Source organism: Amblyomma maculatum, chromosome 6, assembly GCF_055883805.1.
Source record: "Amblyomma maculatum isolate TAMU_Amacu chromosome 6, ASM5588380v1, whole genome shotgun sequence".
Classification (NCBI taxonomy): domain Eukaryota; kingdom Metazoa; phylum Arthropoda; class Arachnida; order Ixodida; family Ixodidae; genus Amblyomma; species Amblyomma maculatum.
Window position 1 is genome coordinate 169,988,537 of NC_139349.1, and position 25,605 is coordinate 170,014,141.

Below are 25,605 nucleotides of genomic sequence, written 5' to 3' on the forward strand. Positions count from 1 at the left end.
TATGATTGTTTAGTCACTCATTGCTAGTGCTAGTGGCAACCTGGCATTTGAACCGCTGCTTGGTCTCCTCGTTCCATGCGTATAAGGTATTCTTGACTTTTAACTTATCAAAAATTAACTTAGCTTTCACGCCGTTGTTTCGTTCATCGGCACAGGAGTTCCAAAGGTTTTTTTCGTATTTCCACAAGCCTTTTAGAAAAATCTTCATTTACACTAAATTGAGTGCCTTTTAGGTTGAAACAGCTACTCATATTTTTCATCTTATCCCTAAAGTCAGTAAGTTTAATAATAATCGGACGGTCTCTACCTGGTTCCCTCCTTCCAAGTCGGTGAATTCTTTCAATAGTGTCCACCCTTTGTTTCAGAATTTTATCAAAGATGTCATTGTTTACTTTCTGTAGTAGGTCCTCTTCACTCTCTGATTCCTCCTCCTTAACTCCGCGTACAATCAAGTTATTGCGCCGCGAGCGGTTTTCCAACTCATGAAGTTTTCTCGAAACTGTAGTCATTTCTATTTCACATCTTTCAGCAAAAGTTTCTAGTTTCGAAAGCCTATCCCGAGACTCGTCAAAGGTTTGTAGCTTTTGTTCTATAGCAGACAGCCTGGATTGCATGTCCAGAATTCTTGCTTCAGACGATGTTTGGTTTTCCTGTATTTCGCTTAATTTGCTGAGGATTTCAGTTTGAGAAGCAATTACTTGTTGAATCATTTCCATTGTATCCGGGCCAGGATTTTCCTCAACATCACCGGATAACTTCAGCAACAGGTCTACAATTGAGATACAGTCACTAAAGCAAACCAGCAATGTGCGTGGACACGGCAACACGATCAAAAAAAGGCAGTTGCTACGGCAGCAATATTTTCGTCCACCAACCTGCACAAATAGTGGCACATCAGTTGACAATGTCACGACGGGGTTGCCGTGTCCACTGCTGATGGAAGGCGCAGGCGTCCCTTTTATAGGCAAAATCCGGGCTGGAAGTGTGGATGACGTCGCTGTGCTCGAAGAGGGTGAGCAGAAGGCAGTATCCACGTACCACGACAGCAGCTCGCAGTGTGAAAAATGTACGCCCCCCGCGCACGGCAGTCGATAGGCATCGGTAGAAGCTGGGTGACGATTGAAGCCGCTGTCTGCGCTTACTGCACAGCCCAAGGCGATGGATAAGAATCCGGTAAGTACCTGCACAAATAGTGGCACATCAGTTGACATTGTCACGACGGGGTTGCCGTGTACACGTCCGCTGACGTACAGGAGAAGAAAGGAGCATGAGGATTGCGGCCATTAGAGGATTTCCCGTGAATGCTGGAAAGAGTTGCAATTGCCGGAAAGGGACAATGCTGGGAGCAGTATTCGTGGCGCGCACGTACACTTGGGTTTCTGAGAAGGAAATCCACTTGCTGGAACCAACATAGCGGATCTTTGCAGAAGAATCGAAATTTACCTCCTCGCCGTTCCCAAGCTCTACCCGACAACAAGTGATCACGCCCTACGAAACAATACTGGACCAGTCAGTGCATCAGACCATCAGTGCAGTGATGTGTTCGATTGGTTGCCGATATCTGAGGGGTGTGCACTGGAACTGATTGGTCAGCATCTTCAGAGAGGGGCTGGACATAGGGGATTTAAGGACGTTGCAGAGCACGAAATGACGCTCTGAGCCCTGGGTAAACGGCTCATCGAGATGCTTCTCGCTATGAACTCGTAACGCTTGCCATTTTGCTGGTATACCCTTTTTTCATGTAAATACGTTTTCTCAAAGTGCCATTAAATCTGCTTGTATATATTTTACCAACTTCGAAGATTCAATCCTTCATCAACCCGGAGTCTCTGCACACTACCAAGTGAAGGCCGGGTCGACTTAGTCCCAGCGTCACGACACAGCAGTGTTCATCATGATGTACATATGCCAAGGTAGAAAAAAAATCTTAATTTTCTAGTGCGTGGTTTTGTTGCCAGAGGCGTATTGTAGTACCACGCAGGCATCATCATGCAGTCACGTTATCTGCCCGAGAAACGTGCAACGTTCGCGGCCGCGAATCGCACATTGCTTGCCACATAGCGCTAAACAGACAGGGACCCAGCGAGACACACAGGACGGGCGCTAACTTACGCCCGTCCCGTGTGTCTCGCTGTGTCCCTGTCTGCTTTGTGCTATGTGGCAAGAAAACCGTTACCAACTCGCCCTCCTCGCACATTGCGTTTTGTGTGCAGCAACACTTACTTCAGTGGTTGGCAGAAACAACGTCGGCAGGGCTGTCGGCTTCAACCACAGCTTCATCAAGGCCGCACCTGACCCCCGCACGAACTTGGGGTTGTAGTTATAATCTTGCGGCGAGAAATGCCGGCCACAGACGCGGGGGCTCCGTCGCTTGCTGGACTTGGGCAGTCCGATGCTTTGGCGCCACGCAGCTCGCACACCTTATTTGTTCGACAGCGAATGGCGAAGGGTAATACCTTGCCGGTCCCTGGCTTTACAGCCGACGACACAACACGGTGTATTCATTGCAAATCACTTCAAGGGTAGCTCCGCTCCTAAAGCTCCGTATTTGATGGCGGGAAGCTACGGATTCAACGGCGGCGCCGGCAGAGTAACACGTGAGGTACGCGCAGACGACAGGACAGAAAATCGGAAGTGCTGCACTCATTTTTGATACCGCACGCCCCATGCACAGTAAACCTACACGCAAATGACTTAATTTCTATCTGAAATAAGAAATTATTCCGAAAAAGTAAAAATGTATTCTATCTAGCGCATTTATTTTTGTAAATGCAGGCTGGGGTGACGTTGGCATGGAGAACCAATGATAGCCCTCGAGCAGGTGACGCAATATGCCAAATGTGACGTAATATGCAAGAATTCGCGCCAAAGACCGGCGCTGCTGGTCGCCGCGAAGCGTAGAGGTGGTAATTTTAAAATATATTGTAATTTATCGGCTCGCTTTTGAGGTTTTGTATGCGGCATGAATGCCCATGTGGCCTGTACTCTACATAACGCAACCATTATCTAACTAACCTCAGAACCCCCGTTCTGGAATCATTTAAACGCGTACAGGCGCTGTAAAACATATTGGAATGATCGGGTATTGGATGTACAGCGCTGTGCTCAGCCTTAAGTTCCGCATGTTCTATTATCATTGGGCAAAGCTAGGACATGTAACTTGTGCTTTAGAAACACGTCACCCATCATGACCTTCTTTCTTCTCTCCTTCCCCTTCCCCAGTGCAGAGTAGCAGGCCAGATTTGAATTATTCCGGCCAACCTCTCTGCCTTTTGCTTTCAATAAATCCATCTATCTATCTAGAAACACGAATATATTGTTTTTCAGATCATTCACTGCGCCAGGGACTTATATTCAGCGCTCTCATAGAGTTTTGTAACTTTTGTTTGGGGCTCTTCCGTGGTATCCGACCTGTCAGCGCCGCAGGGCTAGGTTCAGCCTATCTTTATGTGCATCAGATTGTTGGCAGCATTATGTTTTTTGTCGCGATATGTCCCACTCAATACTTCTAGTTATCCTGCTGAAAAATTTAGTTAATTCTTTACCCATATTGCTTTCTTCTGCTAGTATTGCTGATCGTCCTTCTTTGAGGGTGCTTATGTATGAGGTATATATTGCTGTGCGTTTTCTGACAGTTCGTTTTTTAACAGAGTTATTTTTTTTAGTATCGCGAAAACGCTTGTGCAAGACTTGGTTTCGATGGCTTTCCCTCCTTCTCCTTATCGCTCGATGTATAGCGGATTGCCAGGATATGACGCCCTTACGCGGGTACGAGAAAAGTTAAGTTCACCTTGCACTAAGACTTCCTTTTACAAGTTACACGCGGAAACATTGCCTGTGAAGACTTGGCTTCAGAAAAAGGGTATTTTTGTGTCATCTGTAAACTTCCGCCTTGTTGTATTTCTGAAACAATAGCACATTACTTCATCACTTGTAATGGCGCTGTTCTGTTCTTGGATGTCCTGAAAATGAATTTTGAAACAACAATTTCTAAGGCGTCATCCATGGAGTGCTCTGAAGCAAAACGTTTTCAGCCCATAAATCGCTCACCAGCCCTACACTTGATTTGCGTCATTCGTTTATGGCTCTGATGAACGCTGTCCTAAGGATACAAATTATGACCTGTAAAGGTTGTGTAACTGCCGCATGCCTTGCCTCCAGACACGCATCACGCGCATGTATCCAATTAGGGCGCCGTCACTGTCTTCTTAATTTTACGCCGTGTGCATATATCGCTGCAATAAGCCTCGTTCTAGTTTTTAGTTTTTTCATTTGCCTAGTATTATCCCGTTGGAGTCACCTTTTGCACGCAGTGCAAGCATCACATGCCTGTCATTATTTATTAGCGCCAAGGCGAAGCCGACTTCTCTGCAAAACGAAAAAAAAAAATGCAACATTCCAAATGTAACAAAATATGTGCTAGTTCACTAGCTGCGTTTCCAGGTCCGCAGACTTAAACACGGCATGTTGTGATGCATAGAGGCGTTTTGTATAGGAAAAAGGTAAACAGTGCAGAGAAACTGAGACCCTTTTTATCATTTTCCTCGCGCGCGTAGCATACCTCATTTCCCACGCACTCTATGCTGAACTTGTCAACAAGACTCTCCGGCATTTTTTCTAGACAGGAAGGCGATAGAATCGATCCTGCGGGACTACAGCTCCACCACTCCGCGGCGATAGCAAAGTTTTGCTAGCATGATTGTCAAGCGCAGGCCGCATTTGGTGGAGGCGGCGGGCGACGTGGGCAGAATGCCGAGTAGAGCGGTACGCAGGCCGCGCACGTCCTTCGCGCCAGCTGACGCATGCCGGCACAGCGGCGTGGCTCCTCGCGAGGACTGAGTTTGCGGCGGTCACATGGCGCCGACCGGATCCAATTATACTCTGCGACTGCTCACCCACGTCTTCGTTCGGTCTGGCCCCAAAGTGTATGAGTGATAACGAGAGGAGGAGGAAGCATTCAGCCTTCTTCTGGTGCAAAGGTCGCCCACCTCGTAAGAGTGCAACGATCGAGGCTCAAAGTTGATTAACTTTGCGTACACTCCCTTCAGACTCAAAACCGCACATGCTCTGAGACTAAGTTCGCTTCAGGCGTTTGTAGAATTTATTTATTTGTTTTTTTTTGCCCTCGTGAATGCACATATTGAGACATATCGGAATAAAAATTTCATCAGTTGCCGATAGCTGTTCGGGTTGTCGCTTTCTCTGTTCGTGTGTCCGCTTTGGCGCTGTTGTTTTCCAAAGATTGTCGTGAGAGTGCTTCTTGGAGACCCATCGTTGCGTGGCTGAATCAGGCTGGTCTGTAGATTTATTTCGCTCATGACATACCACACAGCAAGGAAGCCTGCTGAACGAAGTTCTTAATCGAAAGCTGGTTAAAGAGGTGCAGTGTAATCAGAGTCGATGCACACTGAGTGACTGTCGGTCGGTGAAATTTGCCTGTCGGACAAACCCCACGCTGCCAGCACGACTGCGGATATCTGGTGGGACTTGCTTTTCCAACACCAGTGAAAAGGTGGCAAATGGGGCCAAGGAATTGGGGAAACAGAGGAGATAACACTGTTCACTATTACAACCAAACGATTCATGGCATCCCACTAATAGAAGCAATACGCTTATTGCAGTAGTTGTACAGTAGTTGTACAGGAGTAGTGGTGGTGGTAATACTAGTAGTAATAGTAGCAGCAGTATGTTAGTAGGAGGCGAAGGGGGGTAGCACAGAACACAGTCAATTTCAGAGCAGAAATCAAGTTTTCAAAGTGCCTTCCCCTGCCCCACCAGACAGGGTAGATCTTCTTTACAAGAACATGCGAGGAAAGGACTACGCATCAGGTGCAGGAGGGGGGGGGGGGAGAAGGGGATGAAGGGCAGCAGGGCAACACAGGACATAGTGTGGACGATAGGCATAGAGTTCAGGGTAGTTGAGACAAGATGGATAAGAGGGGCAGCAGTATAAAAAAAAGGAAGTCTTGTTGGTGCAACCAGAGAGTTTAACTGAATTTCATGACATGTTTCTGCGCCTGGAACTGGGGATACCGGTATGGCATGCAAAGAGTGTGGCGATCTTCTCTTGAACTGGAGCTAGGACTGATAGACGTTTTCGTTAAAGGACGGCAGACATGGCACTGATAAAATACAGTAATCAAATTACTGTAATTTATTTATTTCCCCAAACATTTGTAATCTAAATATTTGCTTTTAAGCCGTGCTAATTTAGTAATGTAATTCAAAATAACAGCTTGAGGGGCATTTTCGGCCCTAAAGCTGTTATTCTTGGACACCTCTAGTGTATTGTGGCCATGTTTGGTTATTGATCCTTCTTTCCTTCAAGTACATGCACTTCTCATTCTCATGTACTTCATTGCTTCGTACAAATGCTGGGCAGGTTACAGTTTTTTCTTTACATAGGGACTTCACAAGTGAAATGTTTTGGATGGACATGTCTTACTGCACATACGTGGTGGTTGTTTGCCAGTGTGTGACTATGTGGTAGACTTTGGGACTGTCCTGCTTGGATGGTGATGCGTTACACTGGGACGATTGTGGTATTAGCTGCTGGCAAAGAAGAGGTGTGTGGAGATGTACTTGAGCCGTAGAATTGGTGACTGTCATGCTTGGACGATGTTTATGTTTTGCGGGGAAGAAAGTGCTACTATCTCCTTGGCAAAGAAGAGGTGTGTGAAGAAGTTGTCCTTGGGTCTAGAAGAGGATGAGTGGTGAAGAGGAAGTGTGTGTTCAGATCAATATTACAGTTGGTAGTGTGCGCCTGTGTTGTGTTTCTTCTCATGTGATTGTGTTTGTTGCGCCACATTTCTGAGTAACGTGATTATTTATCAAAGGCAGTAATTTTGCAGCAAATATACTATTAATTCTTTTCGCAATTACTTTTACTAAAGAGCACCGCTGCTCTTTCAATGGACAAATTTTATACACGGCGCTTCCAAAACAGGAACGACGGACGGCAATTCTGAACCAGAGTAACGGATCGACAAAAAGATGCAAATTCAGTAAAACTGTGCGTCTGAGACATGCGAGGTGTGTGTACCGGAGCCATTCCTCAAGTAAAAACTGGCAAGGTGTCAAAGGGCCTCCAAAGGGACAGTTGCCGCAAGATGGCCGTGCGTTAATAACTTGACGAGAGTGCGCGGTGGCACTGCCTGTAGCGTCGGCTGCCACACTTGCACTACACACCACGAGGCGAGGGAAGGAGAGAGAGGCGGAAAGCTCCATCACGTGAATATTACTGAGCATCATGGGCCGAAGTCCGTTCATGGAACCACAGGGGAAATAAGTAGCGTACTTCGGGTGCTTCAAATGATGGAGACAGGTCCAGGTCAGCGAGTGGCTAGGGTTCTCCATTCGTCTCTGTCCTGAGTACCATGATGAGCGTTCGACTATGCTTCAGATTTCTGTTTGTTGGAAGGGTGGAGGAAATACTTGCCTGAAACGAAAATTGGCGGGAAGATAAAGGAATGTGTTCGTGTAGTGTGCAGAGAGGCTGTTGTTTCGTTTAATATATTTACTTAGTTTTTGTGTGGTTGAAAACTAGAAAGTAATTCAATAGTACTTACATTACTTTGCACTGACAATTGTAATTTAATGTTATTACTTTTCAGGAGCAGTAATTAGTAATGCAATTTAGCTAATACATCTTTGCGATGTGCTGCAAAGTAACTTTAAAATGTAATTTAATTTCTTTTTAAAAGTAATTTTACCATGTATTTCAGAAGGCCGTCGACACACAAATATCGGCAGAGCCGTTCAGTTCGTCGCAGGAGCCTGTTTTACTGTCTCGCGGGCAAACTGGTTACTCAGCTCATTTCCAGCAATATATCAATGCACAGAGGTGGCTGTACCAGGTTTCGCCTTAACATGACTATACAAGTTTTCATGCCCAAAAACGTCATACCTTGCGTGGCTTGAGATTCAGTGTATGCGATAGTTACAGGTTTGGGGGAAAATGAATGCGTTTGTAGACAACCCGCACAATCGAGTGCATCTCTTGTGGGTCGAGCTAAGGACCACATGGTATGCGATGAAACGTCAAAATCGAGTATGTAGGGAGTTTATACTGAGCTACAGTAACGACAGATTCCCCAAGAAGGCGCCCCTGCATGATTTAGACCGACCGTTGGAGTGTCCTGGCGGCGATTTCAACGGACGCGTACAGCCCAGCGCGTTTCCCACGGAGTTACAGTAAACAACCTCTTGAGCGGTGGATTTTCTTCAGCCTGTGCATCCTTGGTTTATAGCTGTCAGAGGGATACTCACATGAAATGGGAACAACGCAGTCCGTGCTGGTCGCAGAAAAAATGTGCTTATATGCTATGCATTCCGTCTATTCTGTTCTAACATGATAATGGTAAGAAGTTTGTCAGACCGAAAACACGGCGTAGTCGATCGACAATGGCATCGATGGGAAATAAATGTTTTAGAATTTGAAAATAAATTCAACAAATCAGGGGAGGCTACAAATGAAGTCAAACTTGATGAGGAGGTTTCTGCATATGGGGCATTTCTGAAATATATTTCTGTAAAATAATGCACCATGTGGGGAATCAAACAAGTCCTTCTGTTTGCCAAAAGGGCTCGCTACAATAGGCACCAAAGTCTTTTTTTGTAATCAAAACACGTTTATTTTGTAAAGAAGACAAAGAACAGAAAACGCTGCGGCATCGCCATCACCATCGCTTGTCTCCGGCGCCCATCTCGCTCGCGCTGAAGCTGTGCCTTGCGGCTGGTAATTCGGTCCTGCTGTGCCCAAAGTACTGTCAGCGCTAGACGTTCCAACTAACCATTAAATCCACATTTCACTTGGTGGAGGTCAATCTGAGGTTCCCTGTACCCATCTCGCCCTGGAACTTCGCAGCAGAACATTGACTACCCCAATGACGGAGCCGACTTCATTGCACCTGCCTCCGCCCGTCACCTGCACAGGTGCGCTTCGGCAACGGGACCCGGCTACCTTCAGTGGAAACAGCGATCACGACGTCGACGATTGGCTGACCACTTACGAACGGGTCAGCCGTCACAATAACTGGGACGACAACCGTAAGCCCACCAATGTCATCTTTTACTTGAGCGACGTCGCTAATCTGTGGTTTCGAAACCACGAGTCGGACTTTGCCAACTGGGCGAATTTCAAGACGAAATTTTCTGATGTCTTTGGCCGCCCCGCCGTCCGAAAACTCCGCGCGGAACAGCGTTTTCGATCGCGACTACAGCTGCCCGGTGAAACGTTCACCAGTTATATTGAGGACATTGTTGATTTGTGTCGCCGCGTTGACCCGACCATGACCGAGGCCGTTAAGATACGTCATGTCCTCACAGGAATTGATGCCGGCGGTTTCAACATGCTTTTCGTCAAAGGCCCCAATACGGTCAAGGAAATCTACGACCTCTGTCAAAGCTACGACGAACTCCGCAAGGAGCGTGCTTTGATTCGCTAGCCTCATGCATCACTCGCTGGATTAGCCGCGGAGAGGGAGTCATCTAGCCTCTCTGAAGACATCAAGGCTTTCGTACGTCAGGAGGTCGCGCGACAACTGTTCCTACAGCCATATGTTAAGGAGTCGTCAACAACTGGCCTTGTTCCGGAGCTTCGCCATGCAATCCAGCAGCATGTATCTGAAGTCCTCCCTAATCCTGTTCCTCAATCAGCTCCGGTCGCACCCTCAATGCCGTTACCCACGCCCACAGTTTCATCGTCCGGCGTTGCGCCACTGAGCTACGCTCCAGCATTCGCGCCGGCTCCTCCTCAAGTATTGCGTCGCACGTATGCCGAAGTCACTTCAAGTCCACCGCCTGAGCCAGCATATGCCTATGCTTCGCCCCCCATGCGGTCCGCACCAACAGCTTTTGCTCCCCCCTTGCGTCAGACACCATCTCCATGGCGCACTGCAGACAATAGGCCTATTTGCTACCACTGCGGCATCCCTGGACACACTACACGCTACTGCCGGCGCCGAATAAATATGGTCTTTGCTGCACGGCCTGCGTCACCTTACTTGGCCCCCCATTTCCCAGTCCCATCGGGTCCTCCAACAGCACCCCCTGATCCTCCGGACTTCCTCCCTCGTCGTTCGCCATCACCATGTCGCCGCTCCATTTCGCCAATGCGCCGACGACCCGTTACCCAGCCGGAAAACTAAACGCCGCAGTTCGCGAAGCACGAACTGCGTATTCGACAGAAATTCAAAGTCCTCGTCTTAATCCCGCGAATGTTATTCCTGTCATCGTTGAAGGTGTTCATACTCTTGCGCTCGTCGACAACGGTGCCGCTGTATCAGTTATCAGCCAAAAACTCTGCCGCTTCATCCGAAAGGTGACTACGCCTCTCGAGGGACTATCGCTTCGTACCGCATCCGCTCACAGTATACAGCCGACAGCTATCTGCACTGCTCGCGTCGTCATTGCTGCAGCCTTGTACATCATCGAATTCGTCGTTCTCCCCACATGTTCTCATGACGTCATTCTCGGCTGGGATTTCCTGTCCCAGCATCATGCTATCATTGACTGCGCCAGTCCTCAAGTAGAGCTCATTGAATCGAGTTATGCACCGTCTGATGCCCTGCTCCACGAGCCGTGTCCTCGTTTTGCGACCAAACTCCTCGTAGCTCATGAAACAACCATCCCACCCGTTAGCGCTGTTCTGGTTCCTATGACTGCCTCTTTTACCACCGCCGCGACAGTCCTCTTTGTGCCCTCTAACGTTGTCTGCCGCCGCCGCCACTTACCGCTGCCGTTTGCCGTCCTTGACATGAACAACGGCGCTAGCACACTTCTGGTAGCCAATCCTCTTGCATCTCCCGCTATGTTGATCGAAGGGGAGTGCCTCGGCCGCATCGAGCCCGTGGACCTTCTGTTCGCCTTTGATGATTTGTCATTCCCTGTTTGCCAAGTTGACGCCTTGACTCCAACTCGTGTGGCTTCAGATTCGCTACAGCGGGATCTTTTTGACCATTCTGTGGACAGCGCTCTAGAGCCGCGCCACCGAGAACAACTTCTTGACCTTCTACACCAATTCCGCTCCTCCTTCGACATCCCGCAATCTTCTTTGGGCCGCACGACGACCGTTACTCACCTCATTGACACTGGCGCTCACCCACCTCTCCATCAGCGGCCGTATCGGGTGTCCCGGACTCAGCGCCGTGTTATTGCCCAACAAGTCGATGACATGCTGCATCGCGGAGTAATTAGAGAATCCTGTAGCCCATGGTCGTCTCCTGTGGTCCTAGTTAAAAAGAAGGATGGCTCCATACGATTTTGTGTTGATTATCGCCGCCTCAACAAAATCACTCGTCGTGTTGTGTACCCCCTCCCACGAATCGACGATGCCCAAGACTGTTTGCAAGGCGCAGAATTCTTTTCCTCACTCGATTTACGCTCAGGGTATTGGCAGGTGCCCATGGCAGAGGCGGATCATCCGAAGACCGCCTTTATTACTCCAGACGGACTATACGAATTTAATGTTATGCCATTCGGACTCTGTAACGCCCCAGCCACATTTGAAAGAATGATGGACACTGTACTGCGCGGCCTGAAATGGAACATCTGTTTATGCTACCTCGATGATATCGTCGTCTTTTCAACCGACTTCCCGACCCACCTGACTCGACTTCGCCAGGTCTTCACCTGCCTAACCCGCGCCGGTCTTCAATTGAACCTCAAAAAGTGCCGCTTTGGGGCCCGCCAGCTCACAATACTCGGACATGTTGTGTGTAAAGATGGAGTTCTGCCTGAACCTGAGAAGCTGCGCGCCGTCGCTGACTTTCCGAAACCGACCACTTTGAAACAACTGCGAAGCTTCGTGGGCCTCTGCTCGTACTTTCGTCGTTTTGTTCGGAATTTCGCAACCATCATAGTCCCCCTTACACAGCTCTTGAAAGGCACCCCTAACCTCTCCTCTTGGTCACCAGCCTGCGATGATGCATTCGCGACACTGCGCAATGTTCTGACGTCACCACCAATCCTTCGCCATTACGACCCTACTGCACCTACAGAACTTCACACCGATGCCAGTGGTGTCGGCCTCGGCGCCGTCCTCGCCCAGCGCAAGCCTGGCTTCTCCGAATACGTTGTCGCCTACGCAAGCCGTGCTCTCACCAAAGCCGAGTCCTACTACTCCGTTACCGAAAAGGAGTGCTTAGCAATCGTGTGAGCTGTAACGAAGTTCCGCCCTTACTTATACGGCCACTCCTTCGAGGTAGTTACAGATCATCACGCTCTCTGCTGGCTCGCGTCTCTCAAGGATCCGTCTGGCCGTCTCGGGCGCTGGGCTCTCAGGCTTCAGGAGTACGACATCCGTGTAGTGTACCGCTCTGGCCGCAAGCACTCTGACGCCGACGCTCTTTCTCGGTCACCGGTGCTCTCGCCTAACTCATCGTCCCCTCCTCAAGCATTCTTGTCAGCACTCACCATTGAGGATATGCCTGTCGAGCAACGACAAGATCCTTGGGTTTCTAACCTGCTAGATATCCTTGGCACTACTTCCGCGGCTACGCATCCTCGGGCACTCCGCCGACAGGCCTCCCATTTCGCCATTCGGGACGGCCTTCTCTACCGCAGGAACTACAACTCAGACGGCAGAACGTGGCTTCTTGTCATTCCGCGCCACCTCCGCTCCGAGGTTTGTGCCCACCATCACATTGACCCGCAAAGCGCTCATGCCGGCGTCCTCAAAACCTATGATCGAATTCGTCAGAGGTACTACTGGCGGGGAATGTACAATTTCGTACGTCGCTACATTCACTCTTGTACCGCCTGTCAACAACGCAAGATTTCTTGCCACCCTGCTGGCCCTCTCCAGCCTTTACCGTGTCCAGCTCGCCCGTTTGATCGCGTGGGAATTGATCTTTATGGTCCGCTACCTTGCAGTGCCGCTGGAATCGATGGGTCATCGTCACCGTCGACCACCTGACCCGTTACGCCGAGACTGCTGCACTTCCCGCGGCGACAGCCCGAGAGGTAGCCCATTTTCTTCTGCACCACTTCATTCTTCGACACGGCGCCCCTCGCGAGCTACTGAGTGATAGAGGTCGTGTCTTTCTTTCCGAAGTAGTCCAAGAGCTCCTGTCGTCTTGTAAATCGATACATCGGGCTACAAGTGCGTACCACCCACAAGCAAACGGCCTCACGAAGCGCTTCAACCGTACGCTTGGGGACATGCTCGCAATGTATGTTACATCTGAATCGGGAAGCTCCAACTGGGACCAGGTACTGCCATTCGTAACGTTCGCGTACAACACTGCCACCCAAGCAACAACTGGGTTTTCGCCCTTCTTTCTCTTATATGGCCGTGAACCATCTTGTACTCTGGACACAATTTTGTCATACCATCCAGATGCCTCTGAGTACAGTGCTTTGTCAGATATTGCACAGAAGGCCGAGGAATGCCGTCAGCTAGCTCGCACGTTCCTCAGCATGATACCGATACCCCTGCTCCCACGTTCCTGGCCGACAGCTTCGTTTGGCTATGCGTTCCTGCCACCAACAAACTAGACACCAAATACCACGGACTTTATCGCGTCTTAGAACGCACATCCCCTGTGAACTACGTCATCGAGCCAGTCACCCCTTCTTCCGACCACCGCCGTCGCGGCCGTGAGGTTGTCCACGTTAGCCGCCTCAAGCCATATTACAACCCTCTGGTCGTTGTTCTCCCTGAGTCGCCAGGATGGCGACTTCTTCACGCGGGGGAAATGTAAAGAAGAGAAAGAACAGAAAACGCTGCGGCATCGCCATCACCATCGCTTGTCTCCGGCGCCCATCTCGCTCGCGCTGAAGCTGTGCCCTGCGGCTGGTAATTCGATCCTGCTGTGCCCAAAGTACTGTCAGCGCTAGACGTTCCAACTAACCATTAAATCCACATTTCAATTTCCAGTATTATTGATACGTGGCAAGACGGTTAGCTCAAGAAACACAACGGCTTATGACTTGTGTGAATCTTCTGGCAAGCGCCAACCTTCTCTTAGCACTAACTACCGTTGCTACAGCTTCGTCTTCCTTCGGTCTCACTGTTGTTGATCGTCGGGTTGTTAAACGTTCAGCGACGCAGGGAATATATGTAACGTTAACTCTCTCCCCCTCCCCCGCCTTCACGAAAAGCACAGTCCCGGTGCGCACTAGGTTGGTGAACTATACTGCAGGTGTCGTACGGCTTCATTCGGGTGATACGAACGGTCTCGGTATGTGGCATAGCAGACTGTTGTGGCGGATGCACAGCGATGATCTCGTATGTCACGGAAGTGACTGGCCGCGAAACACGGTAGGGCCTTGCGTAGCGTGGCAAGAGCTTCTCACACAGCCCACCTCTACTAGCGGCCCCATCGGTAGCGTTGGCCTGCCGCTTCGTGGCTCGGCGGAAGGCAACAGCGGTCCCGGTAAAGACGAGGCGCCGACAAACAAAAACAACGTTTAATACAGCATCATGTAGGAATGGGCAGAGAAGCAGGCCTGGAGATAAAACTGACACGCTCACAAAGTAGGTGTCTGGCGTCGTCTCTGCGACGTCTTTGAAGTCTCTGTGAAGTCTCTCTCGCAGCGGAACCAACCGCTGCTTTTATTGCGATAGCAATACTGCGCCAGGTTTCGAGCCGTCGCATGGTCCCGGCAGAGCCACGCTTGACCTTGAATAGCCGAGAAGGAGGAGGAGGAGGAGCAGAAGAAAAAAAAAAGACTGGTAACTTAATTTCTCGCGTCATACTCTTAGAGGTTGAGCTTGAGTGTTCCCAATAATGTAGCACCTTACACTGATAGGGTGTGATAGGGGAGTAATGTAGCAGGCAAAAGATGTTTCGGCCGTTGCTATCACAATTCAGCTAGGGTTAACCAGGGTTAAACCACAACTAATTTTTATACGCTTGGTAGTTCAGGTGGAAAGGGAGAAGAATTTATGTCCGAGCAAGCTCTGATGACTCAGTCTCGGTTGCGCGACGGAAACTCTCCACCTCCTGTTAACGGGAGAGGGCGATGCTCTCTCCCTCGAGCGCCGGGCTCGGCCAGCGTTTGCACAGACACGCACGCACACACATTACGGCACGTGTACACTCAACACGTCTGATCACGTTCGCGGGTGAAAGCGTTGGGCGGCCGATTGCACGGCGCTGAAATGGCCGAAATGCTCGCTGCTAATTGACTAATGCTACGTTGCGGCCGCGTCGGTTGTCGCACATGTCGGTGGCGAATCGTAACAGTCTTCCTCGCCGGGGGAGGGAGATTCCGAAGGGCACGGGACTGCATCCACTGTCCAGAGGGATTGTTGCGATGGCTGCTACTCGGCTTCTCTTGAGTCCAGACAGCCAGAAGGCTTCTTTCACACCTACTGGCTCCCAAAGCACTCTGCAAACTGGCTTCCGCAGAGTTTTTTTGTCGTACCCATAAGCGTCACAACTACGCTGAAAACTCAGCCGGTCAGCCAACAAGCACGGCATAAACTTCACTAAGTTATACCAGACTGTTTCCCTCTTATACACTCATCTAAATAAATGGGTAGCTCAGCAGCACCTGGAATGCGTCCACAAGTTTGAAAATTGCATCTTAAAAGGGCATCACTTTCAAACAAACATAACACAATACAATATTCAAAATCTTGTGTCAGGAAGAAAAACACCAAGAAGTGAGAACTTTGAGGCTTACATTCTCACGTTAGGGGCTCCGACTTAAGCCACCGGCGTTACCGTTGAGACTCCCCTTTTCATTGAAGTTCCAGCTGTGCGTTTCCCGGAACAACCTTATCCTCCTGTTTCTGTGCGAAGAAACACACGAGCCCAAGTCATTCTCTTTGCTTAACGACGGCTCCCTCTCCTTACCTTTTGCGCACCAGTCGCGCTTTTTCTCAGCTCGGGCACATTTCTTCCGTTGGGATCGTCGTTTGTTCTTCCTCGATAGCTTCAACTTCCTCACCTTACGATGGCAGCTTTCTTTCTGGCGCCTGCCTTTCCGCTTTTTCCGGAGGCAGCACTTGAATACTTGCTTTCTGCTTTCTTTCGGCTCTAGCTCTGGCAAGCTAGCGGTAACCGGAGCGAGTATGGCACCGACGTCGTCAAAGTAGGCAAAGTGCGGCGCCGCGTCTGCACCGCAGCCAGCAGCGCATGCCTCACTTTCAGTCAAGTCGGAACAACAAATGCTCACGCCAGCCCCCATGCTAAGCATTTCCTCCGCCGGCTCGCCACTCAGTTTACCTTGGTCCTCCGGTGTCCCGCATCGCTCAGCGCTAACCGGCGCACAATCAAGCTCCTTGGACGGGTGGATTGCTTCAGATTGCGTGAGGACCATGTGTGGCACCTCTGCGGTCGCGCTTGGTCCCAGCAAAATGGAACGCCATTCTTCAGAAGAATGGTGAGTGGATGAATCGTCTCCGCAAAAATCGGGACAAACGACCGAAAAAAGGAGCAAAGGCCAAGAAAACTACACACGTCACTGGCACAGCGGTTTGTAGGAAATGCACTTATAACACGTATTTTGTCTGGGTCGGATTGAACACCATTGGGGTCGACCACGTGATCGAGCTTTATGAGTTCACGTCGGCCGAAGCTGCACTTCGAGTTCAGCTGAAGGCCAGCTCTTTGAAAGACTCCAAGAATGGCATCAAGATGGAGATGGCTCTCGAAGGTCCATGAAAATACAATAACGTCATCGAGATAACATAAGCAGGTCGTCCATTTGAAATCGCGTAAAAGAGAGTCCAACATGCGCTCGAATGTTGCGGGCGCATTACACAGTCCAAAAGGCATCACCTTGAATTGGTACAGGCCATCGGGAGTGACGAAGGCGGTCTTCTCTTGGCCCCGATCGTCAACAACGATCTGCCAATAACCGGAACGAAGATCAATCGAAGAAAAATGGCTGGCACCGTGCAAGCAGTCGAGGACATCATCTATCCTGGGGAGCGGGTAAACGTCCTTGTTTGTAATTTTGCTGAGGTGCCAGTAATGAATGCAGAACCTCCAGGTATTGTCCTTCTTTTCAAGATGCACGACAGGTGACGCCCAGGGGCTGCTAAAAGGCTCTATAATATTTCTTGCCAAACATCTTGTCAACTTCATTGTGTATGACGCGACGCTCACAAATGGCGACTCGGTAAGGCCGTCTGTGAATCAGGCTCGTCTCCGGCATCGATGTGATGAGTAACGAGTGACGTTTAATCCAAGGGTCGGTCAACAAAATAAAAAATATCACTGCACGAAATCAGAACGCTCGTAAGTACTTTAGCATGATCAGGGTGCAAGTCAGGAGCAACCATTCCTGATATGCGGATCTCCGGACGTGGGGATGGTGCAAGTCGCGTCCACACTGCAGCAATAGGGTCAGGTAAAAGAGCAGCCACGTTAAACTCAGACAGTTGGGTCAGCTCGGCAACAGAAATGCCGCCAGGAAGTACTTTCACAAAAGAGCGGAAGTTCAGGACTGGAATAGTGTTGTTTTAGATGCTACGCCAAAGAATTACGTCGGTTATGGGGAAAGCAACGTAGTCGTCATTCTGAACCGAGGAAAAAGGCGACATCAGTAGATACACTGTGACTTCTATGGGGAGACGAGTAAATGTAGCAGAGCGGACACGGAGCGTTGAAGTTGGAGGATCTCGTTCAACGGGACCTAGCGGCAGGTGTAGATGAAGCAGTCCAGAAGAACAGTCAATGAGAGCGGAGTGTGCAGTTGAAACGTCTAGTCCTAATATACCGTCTTGAGGGCAATTGGTGAGAACTGTAAATAACACAAGGATGTGGCGGTCGGCAATGGTAATTCTTGCAGTACACATACCAATCTCAGTAGCTGTGTTTCCATCAGCAAAACGAACGGTATATGAGGTAGCGGGTGTGAGGAGTTTCTTGAGACATCGGCGGAGCGAGGAGCTGAGAACAGAAATGTGGGAAACAGTGTCAATAAGGGCAGAAACTCGGACTCCGTCCTCAAGAATATCAATCAGGTTACGTCTGGGTGCGGAGTTAGTACCGAGGTGATAGTCCGGATCGGTAATGCAGTGTCACTCCTGGGCGCTGCACTCGCTAGTTTCTCGAGTAGGTGCCGGCGTATGATGGGGAGAAGCTGCGACGAGGTACAGGTGAACGGGATCGACGAGCCTGTGGGGATGGAGATTGGCTGGAGTGACGGGCAGGAGAGACGGTTTCGTTGCGAGCCTCATCTGGTCGAGGAAGAAAGTGTCCAGATCCAACGGTTTCGTTGCGAGCTTTTCTGGTTGAGGAAGAAAATGTCCAGATCTATCATAGGTGGGGCGGGGCTTCTGTGGTTGAGCAGGGAAGCGTGGAGGTTCATAGCGGCATCGATGGTCGGCGTTGCATTAGGAGCGAGGGGTGAGGAAGGTACGACTACGGTAGTAACGCGAGATGTGGCTGATGTGCGCCACTCTGCAGGATTCTGACTAAGGTAGCGACTTGGGAAGCCTGGCTGGCGGGCAGCATCAGCGACTAGAGGAACAGGGTGCGATGGCGGCGTGGGCGGCAGGGGGTTGAAGGAGAGGCCGATGTTGGCAAGTCCCTGGCGAACTACGGCCTGTATCATGGCCACGGTGTCGAACAGCGGAGACGTAAGATGAGTAGGAGTTAAAGCCTCGAGTTCTCTCCGGACGATCCGAGTTATGTTCGCGGGATGAGAAGCCTGTTGCAAAGGGACCAGATCAATGCAGGATGATGTAGCTGCCATGTTCAGAAGACTCTCAAAGCGATGTACGAGGCGTCGTTGTTTAGCCTCTTTGAATTTTCGACATACTTGAAGTACTGTGTCGACGGTAGAGCAATCAGTGCAGAACAGGATGTTAAACGCATCATCCGCGATACCCTTGAGGATATGCCCTACCTTGTCACTTTCCGCCATAGAACTGTTGAGCTTGCGATACAACGCAAGCATGTCTTGAATGTAGGCAAGGTAGGACTCCGTGGGGGATTAGGCACGAGAAGAAAGTTCTGTTTTCTCCGACAGCCCGCCCAATGCGCTTCCCGAACAAGTACTGAAGCTCTTGCTTACACATTGCCGACGTCACCAGCTCTTGCTCGTGATTTTGGAACCACGTGCGAGCTGTTCCCGGCAAATAGAAAATGATGTTTGCGAGCATAATGGTGGCACACCAGGGATTGTTCCTGCTGCCGCGCTCGTACTCATCCAGCCAATCGTCAATGCCTGTCTTGTCGCCATTAAAGATGGGAGAGGAGGCGTTTTTAGCACGACTGGCTGAGCCGAAGTTGCCGCGGTGGTAGGGGCTGCCTCGGAGGTCATAGTGGCCGTTGTTGACGTCGTTATGAGCCCAGGTAGGTGGCGGCCACTGCAGAAATCCAGCCTTTGGCAGCGCAAGGGTAATCTGTGCGCTCGGGGATCTTTGGTCATCTCCACCAAGATGATTCAACGACAGCGACGGCCGTTGTCCGGAACTTTTTCGACGTCCGCACTGGCTATCCAAAAGACCATCGACATCATCAGATCCTTCGGGAACCGCCCCTGAGGTTTTCTTTGCCAGTGGGCAAGCAGCACCCGTGGGATGCAGTCGCAGCTAAACCCTTTCGTCTTTTTTTTATGCAGGTCAGTAGATATCGCTACTCCTATGAATTTAAAAGTGATTCTCTTTGTTTGGTCGTGCTGCCTTGCCCAGGCGTTTTGCTTGAAACATTTGCAGAGTGTTTTGACTCATTTTGTTTGCTTGCACTTTTGCTTAGCGGTGACGTTGAGCTCAATCCAGGCGCAGAGGTAGCAAAAAAGCTCGATGAAATTATCGAGAATCAAAAGGTTTCTTCATGCGAACTACAATCTCTAGGAGCAAAACTTGATCTACATATATCAGAGACAAATCAGAGACTTGCTTCAATTGAAAGCAAACTGGAAGTACTATCACAAACAGCTCAAAGGGTTGAAGCCTGTGAGCACTCGTTGGCAGAATTGAACAGGGACATAGTTTCGCTAAGAACAAAGGTGGACTATCTTGAGAACTACTCTCGTCGGAACAGCCTACTCGTTTATGGCATTGAAGAGTAAGAAACAGAAACAGTAGATGACCTTAGGAAGCATGTTCTAACCGAAATCTTTGAAGGTAAACTTGAAATCAAAGTAAGCAGTTTGGAGAGGATACACCGCTTGGGAAAGAAAGCTGAAGATAAAAAACGTCCCGTGATTATGAGGTTCTTTGATTTCGCTGAAAAAGAAGAGGTTCTCCGGAATGCTTCAAAACTGAAGGGTTCCCAAACGTCCATTTCAGAGGACTTCTCGCCTAGGCTACGGAAAACGAGAAAGCTACTATGGGCTACTGTTAAGGATGTTAAGAAGCCTGAGGATAAAGTGTACCTCAAGTATGACAAATTAGTTGTCAATCAAGTGGTGTATGCTTGGGATGAAAAGAAAAACCGAAGGTATAAAGTAAGTCGTGCCGGTTCACATGATATTGGTCATAGCTCTCAGAGTGATGCAGCAGCAACCTCTGAATCGATGAAAAGTGCCGGGCGTTCGCGAAGGAAATGTGCTCATGCTTCTACTTGACAAGCTGCCAGTTCAGCTCGGTCGTCTTTCAACGCCCTTAGTACTCATCATCAAACTAAAAAGATACCGTCATGTATAGAGAATACCGTTAGAAATTCCCTTGGCAGTCAGGCGAAACGTCCACCTGAACATAGCCAATTACGTGTCATATCTTTGAACGCCAGGAGCATTGTGAATAAAATAGATAGGCTTGAGGTACTGCTCTTTTCATATGATCCCCATCTACTGGTTATAACCAAGACGTGGTTGCACAGTGGTATTTTTGACGAAGAAATTGTTCCTCCGGGCTACGTCATATACAGACGTGATCGCGGTTCACGTGGTGGAGGGGTTGCTGTGATTGCCAAGCGTGAAGTGAACGTAACGCTCCTTGATCAAATTGATGAGCATGAAAGCTTGTTTTTGCGCCTGATAACACATGGCTTCCCCTTTTACCTTTGTGCTGTGTATCGCCCACCTGATGCTACGGATGATTTTATGTCTAGTCTTTTCGATCGTTTAATGCATTACCAGAGTCGGAATTTAATGCTTACCGGTGATTTCAACCTCCCTGCCATCGACTGGGACAAACCGTCGTATGGCATATGTGCCTCATGTGATGTTATTTTAGATATTATGTTTTCGTTAAACCTTAAGCAAGCTGTTCGTGAATACACCAGAGAGTCATCTGTTCTTGCCCTATTCTTTGTTAGCGAAACCTTTTTTGATGGAGTGCTTGACGTTGAATCTCAGATCATCGTCTATTACAGTTTTCTTGTACTTCGCCTGCTGCTTCCGGGATGCGTTCAGTTAAATTGATAAAGGACTACGCTCGTGCTGATGATAATGCAGTTATCGACGCCTTACAATCACTGTTAAACAGCTGTGGCGGGAATGACGTTCATAGCTTATGGCTGCATTTCAAGAATGCAGTGCAGTACTGTACTGAACATTTCGTTCCGCTTAGAAAGGTTCGCACCCACCGTCACAATCCTTGGGTAACTCGTGAAATTGTTCAAATCAAGCGCAAAGTGAAGCGATGTAGGAAGAAAAAAACAGCTTCCTTGCAGCACTTCCAAGTTCTGAAACAGAAACTTGCCTCAAAATTAAAACTAGCGAGGTCTCATTATTTCAATACGACGCTCCCAGAATTCATCAAAGTGACCCCCAGAAATTTTGGAATTTTCTAGATCGAAAGGTTGAGCAGTTGAGTAAGGTTCGCATTGATAATGACATTGTCACAGACTGCAAGAAAATAGCACAAGGTTTTAACCAGTACTTTCAAAGCGTGTTTCTGACGGTGACGGCAACCACAGCTAGAGTTCGAGTTGAAGACCAAGGTAACATACCAAATATTTCTGTAAATGGTGTTCTGTCTATGCTGCGTAAACTCGGCGATAAAAAATCTGCGGGCCCTGATGGGCTCTCAAATGTGTTTCTTAAACGTTTTGCGGCGCAATTATCCGAGTTTTGAGCAAAAACCTTTCAAGTTTCTTTACTTTCTGGTGAAGTGCCGGAAGACTGGAGAATGGCCCGTGTTGTTCCAATTCATAAGAAAGGCGATAATCTAACCATTTCTAATTACCGTCCAATTTCTATCACTTCTTCTTGTTGCAAGTTATTAGAACACATAGTCTCTGGTTATCATAACTCCTTTCTAGCTGAAAATAACATTTTATCCTCCTTGCAACACGGCTTCAGAAAGGGTATGTCCACTGTCACGCAGTTGATAACTACAGTTAATGAAGTTCTCGATAAATCTGGGCAGATTGATGTCCTCATTTTAGACTTCTGCAAGGCCTTTGACACAGTTTCCCATAGTAAACTAATTTATAAATTAGTAAGTATCGGCGTCCCTAACTACCTTGTTAATTGGATTAATGCTTATCTTACATACAGGAAACAATACGTAGAGATTAATGGTTTCAAATCAAACGAGCTTCCAGTCACATCAGGTGTACCCCAAGGGAGCGTGTTAGGACCGCTGCTTTTCATAATTTATATTAATAATCTGTCTGTTTCTCTTCCTGATAATGTCTCTTTAAGGCTTTTTGCAGATGACTGCATACTTTTTAAGACCATAAATGAGCCCAACGATCACTACACCTTGAAAAATTCGCTATTAGCTGTTCACCAATGGTGTCTTAAATGGGACATGAAATTAAACCTCAACGAAACAGTCCTATTGCGAATTTCACGTAAAAAACATATCAGTCATTTCTCTTACAGCCTGCTTAATAATTTAATTGAGGAGACTACACATTATAAATATTTAGGGGTAACCTTAACTCATGATTTAACTTGGTCTTCTCATATTTCCGACATTTGTTCCTCCGCATTTTCCAAGCTGTGCTACTTGAGGCGGAAACTTAATGATGCTCCAAGTAAACTCAAACTCCTTGCATACACATCATTTATTAGGTCTAAATTAGAGTATGCTTCAGTTTTATGGGATCCTTATTTAAAGAAGACATACATAAAATAGAGATGGTGCAAAGGAAAGCGGTTAGGTTCGTTTACAGTAAATACAAGAGGTCAGACTCACCTACTACACTAATGAAAGCTAACCATATTCCACTACTGGAACTACGCAGAAAAATGTCGCGTTTATTGTTTATGCACAACCTTTTAACACAGAAATGAAACATACCTCGCCCTGAAATTCTTAAACAAATGTCGCGCAGGACACATCATTCAAGAAGTAACCTGCTCGAACCCATTTTTGCAAGGACTAACTCTTTCAAGCACAGTTATTTTCCACGGACCATTTCCGACTGGAACTGTCTTCCTGAGGCCATTCTCCAGTCTTCCAATTTCATTAAAGCTCTAGAGTTGCATTTTTTTGAATGATACAGTGTTGTATTTTGTTGACTTGTTCATTTACGCTAATCCCGTGTTTTTATTTTTATTTGTTGTTTTATTGCCTTGTATATCCACTCCTGCCTGGGCCAAAATATTGGCCTGCAGTATTTTGAAACAAATAAATAAAATCAATCAATAAATAAATACGTGGCAAGAAGGTTAGCTCAAGAAACGCAATGGCTGATGACTTGTGTGAATGTTCTGGCAAGCGCCAACCTTCTTTGGATTCGATTGCATTGGTACTGAGGCTTCCCTTTTTTACCAGGTTGACCAGAAAGGTCCTAGCCAAATCAATTCCCTACTGTGACGGAGTCTGTCCTGCCCTGGCGCAACGCCACTAACACCATTTTTCTAGTATGGCTTATCCAGTTCTCAAGGCGTTGTTTGGTTTTCTCCACAGCCACAGCTCTCTTATCCCGCTGTGGCGCATCACTGTCCACCGCAACGCCTTCTTGCGGCTGTCCAGACGTGAACCCCAGCACCTGCAGCAAAGTTGACCCGCTAGGCTGACATGGCATGATCACTTGGCAAGTAAACACATGTTCGATCGCCTCTGTCTCCCACTCGCACACCGCCCACGAGACATCCGCGTTGTCCTTGCCCTCGATCCGCGCCTGCCATTTCTTCGTGCGCAGTACCCCCGCAAGGGCCTCAAAAAGCAGGGCGCTCCCCAGGGAGCTGTCATAGAACAGCTCCTCAGTGATGTCCCTCTTGTGCGTGGAGTACATACCAAGAGCCGGCTTGGCCGTTGCACCAGTTCGCCACCGCCTGGTCTCCGCCGCTGCCACGTGTTCCGCACCTTCGAAGTAGTACAGCAGGTGTCTTTAGTGTTTGTTACAGTTGGCAGTGGTACCTCATACTTTGCACTCAGTTCACGTACCCTCCGCTTCCAGCGTGTGCATACTCCGCAGTACCAAAGGCAGCGTTGTACTCGATGAACCCAGCGGTCCTCCCCCAGAGTCCACGAACGCATTTCAACACTAACTTTGGCTACTGCCGCCTGGGCCTCGAAGGAGGACCAGCCAACATCACCCTGCACCGCCTCGTTGAGGGATGAACGATAGGCTCACAGTGTCTGTCTTCCCACCTCTCTCTGTGTTCGTTCCATACACTCCCACGTCGAGGACGTGGTACACAGCACTGCATTTGCATATGTCAGACCTGGCAACCTCACCGCCTTCCATATGGTGCGAAGGACCTCCATTCAATTGAACGACCACAACGCCTTGGCTCTGAGGACATTCTGGCTGCGCACCGCCTTCGCACGGAGGCTGCTCTCATAGTCTACCAGGTAGGCACGCTGTGTCATGAGGTCTATCCCGAGGTACCTGTAGGTTGAAGCCCACGGGATTTCGCGCCCTTGTAGCAGCAGTCTCAGTTCCACAGCCGTCCTGACAAGAGACCAGCACAGTACTCCACTCTTTCTCGTGCTGAATTGTAGACCCAACTGCTCCGCGTGCGCTGTGCAGATATCTAGCAAATTTTGCAGTCCTCCCTCTGAGCCCGCCATAAGCATAATGTCGTCTGCGTACAGCAAGCCCGGTAGGACCTGTTGCTCTACCCGGCCACTGTCCATGTGACAAGTCGAAACCCTCGCCACACCTTTCCAATTCACCATCACAATCGCTTAGCAGCAGCATGAACAATAGCGGGGAGAGAGGGCATCCCTGTCGTAGACCCCGCTGCACATCGACCGGACGAGACTGGAGACCTTGCCACTCCACAACTACCTTGGTGTCTGTACAGAAGGCGCATAGTCGGGCGATGACCTGGCGACAGCGGGAGCTTCCGAAGCGTCAAATAGATGAGTTCTTTCTTTTATTAACCTTATTTCGTTTTCAGCCAGTTAGGTTAGGTGCAGCCTAAAGAACAGATTTTAGGTCTTTGTCGTAGCGGCTTGGTTTTTAGTGCCGGCAGCTAGATTTTCTCGGCGTTCATTCTTTAACTATTTTGTTTAGATAAATACTTTTTTCTAGGCTATTAGCATTCGCAGAATTGATTTTAACGCGTGTTTGCTAATCGTTTCTTGTGTCTTCTTTTGACAGTTTGTATATTCTGAGAATTCGCAATAGATATAGTTTCGTCGACACATGCTTAAGATGTGCAATCCAAAAAAAAAGGCAAAGTGTACTCAGTGTGAGGCGCAGGTTAATCTCAAGGAAACGCGCTTTGACTCTGTAGGTGAAGCGGAAGGCAGCGACGTTTTGTGTCGGTGTTGCGTGCTGAGTGCGCGCCTAGATAGATTTGATCAAGAAAGGGGCAGTTTAGTGTCTCGTGTGGATGATTTAG

The 25,605-nt window shown here is 48.7% G+C and overlaps 1 pseudogene; it reads right to left on the reverse strand.

Moving 5' to 3' along the window:
• Nucleotides 1-25,605, reverse strand: part of LOC146187387 (uncharacterized) — a 30,288-nt pseudogene continuing 4,683 nt past the window's right edge.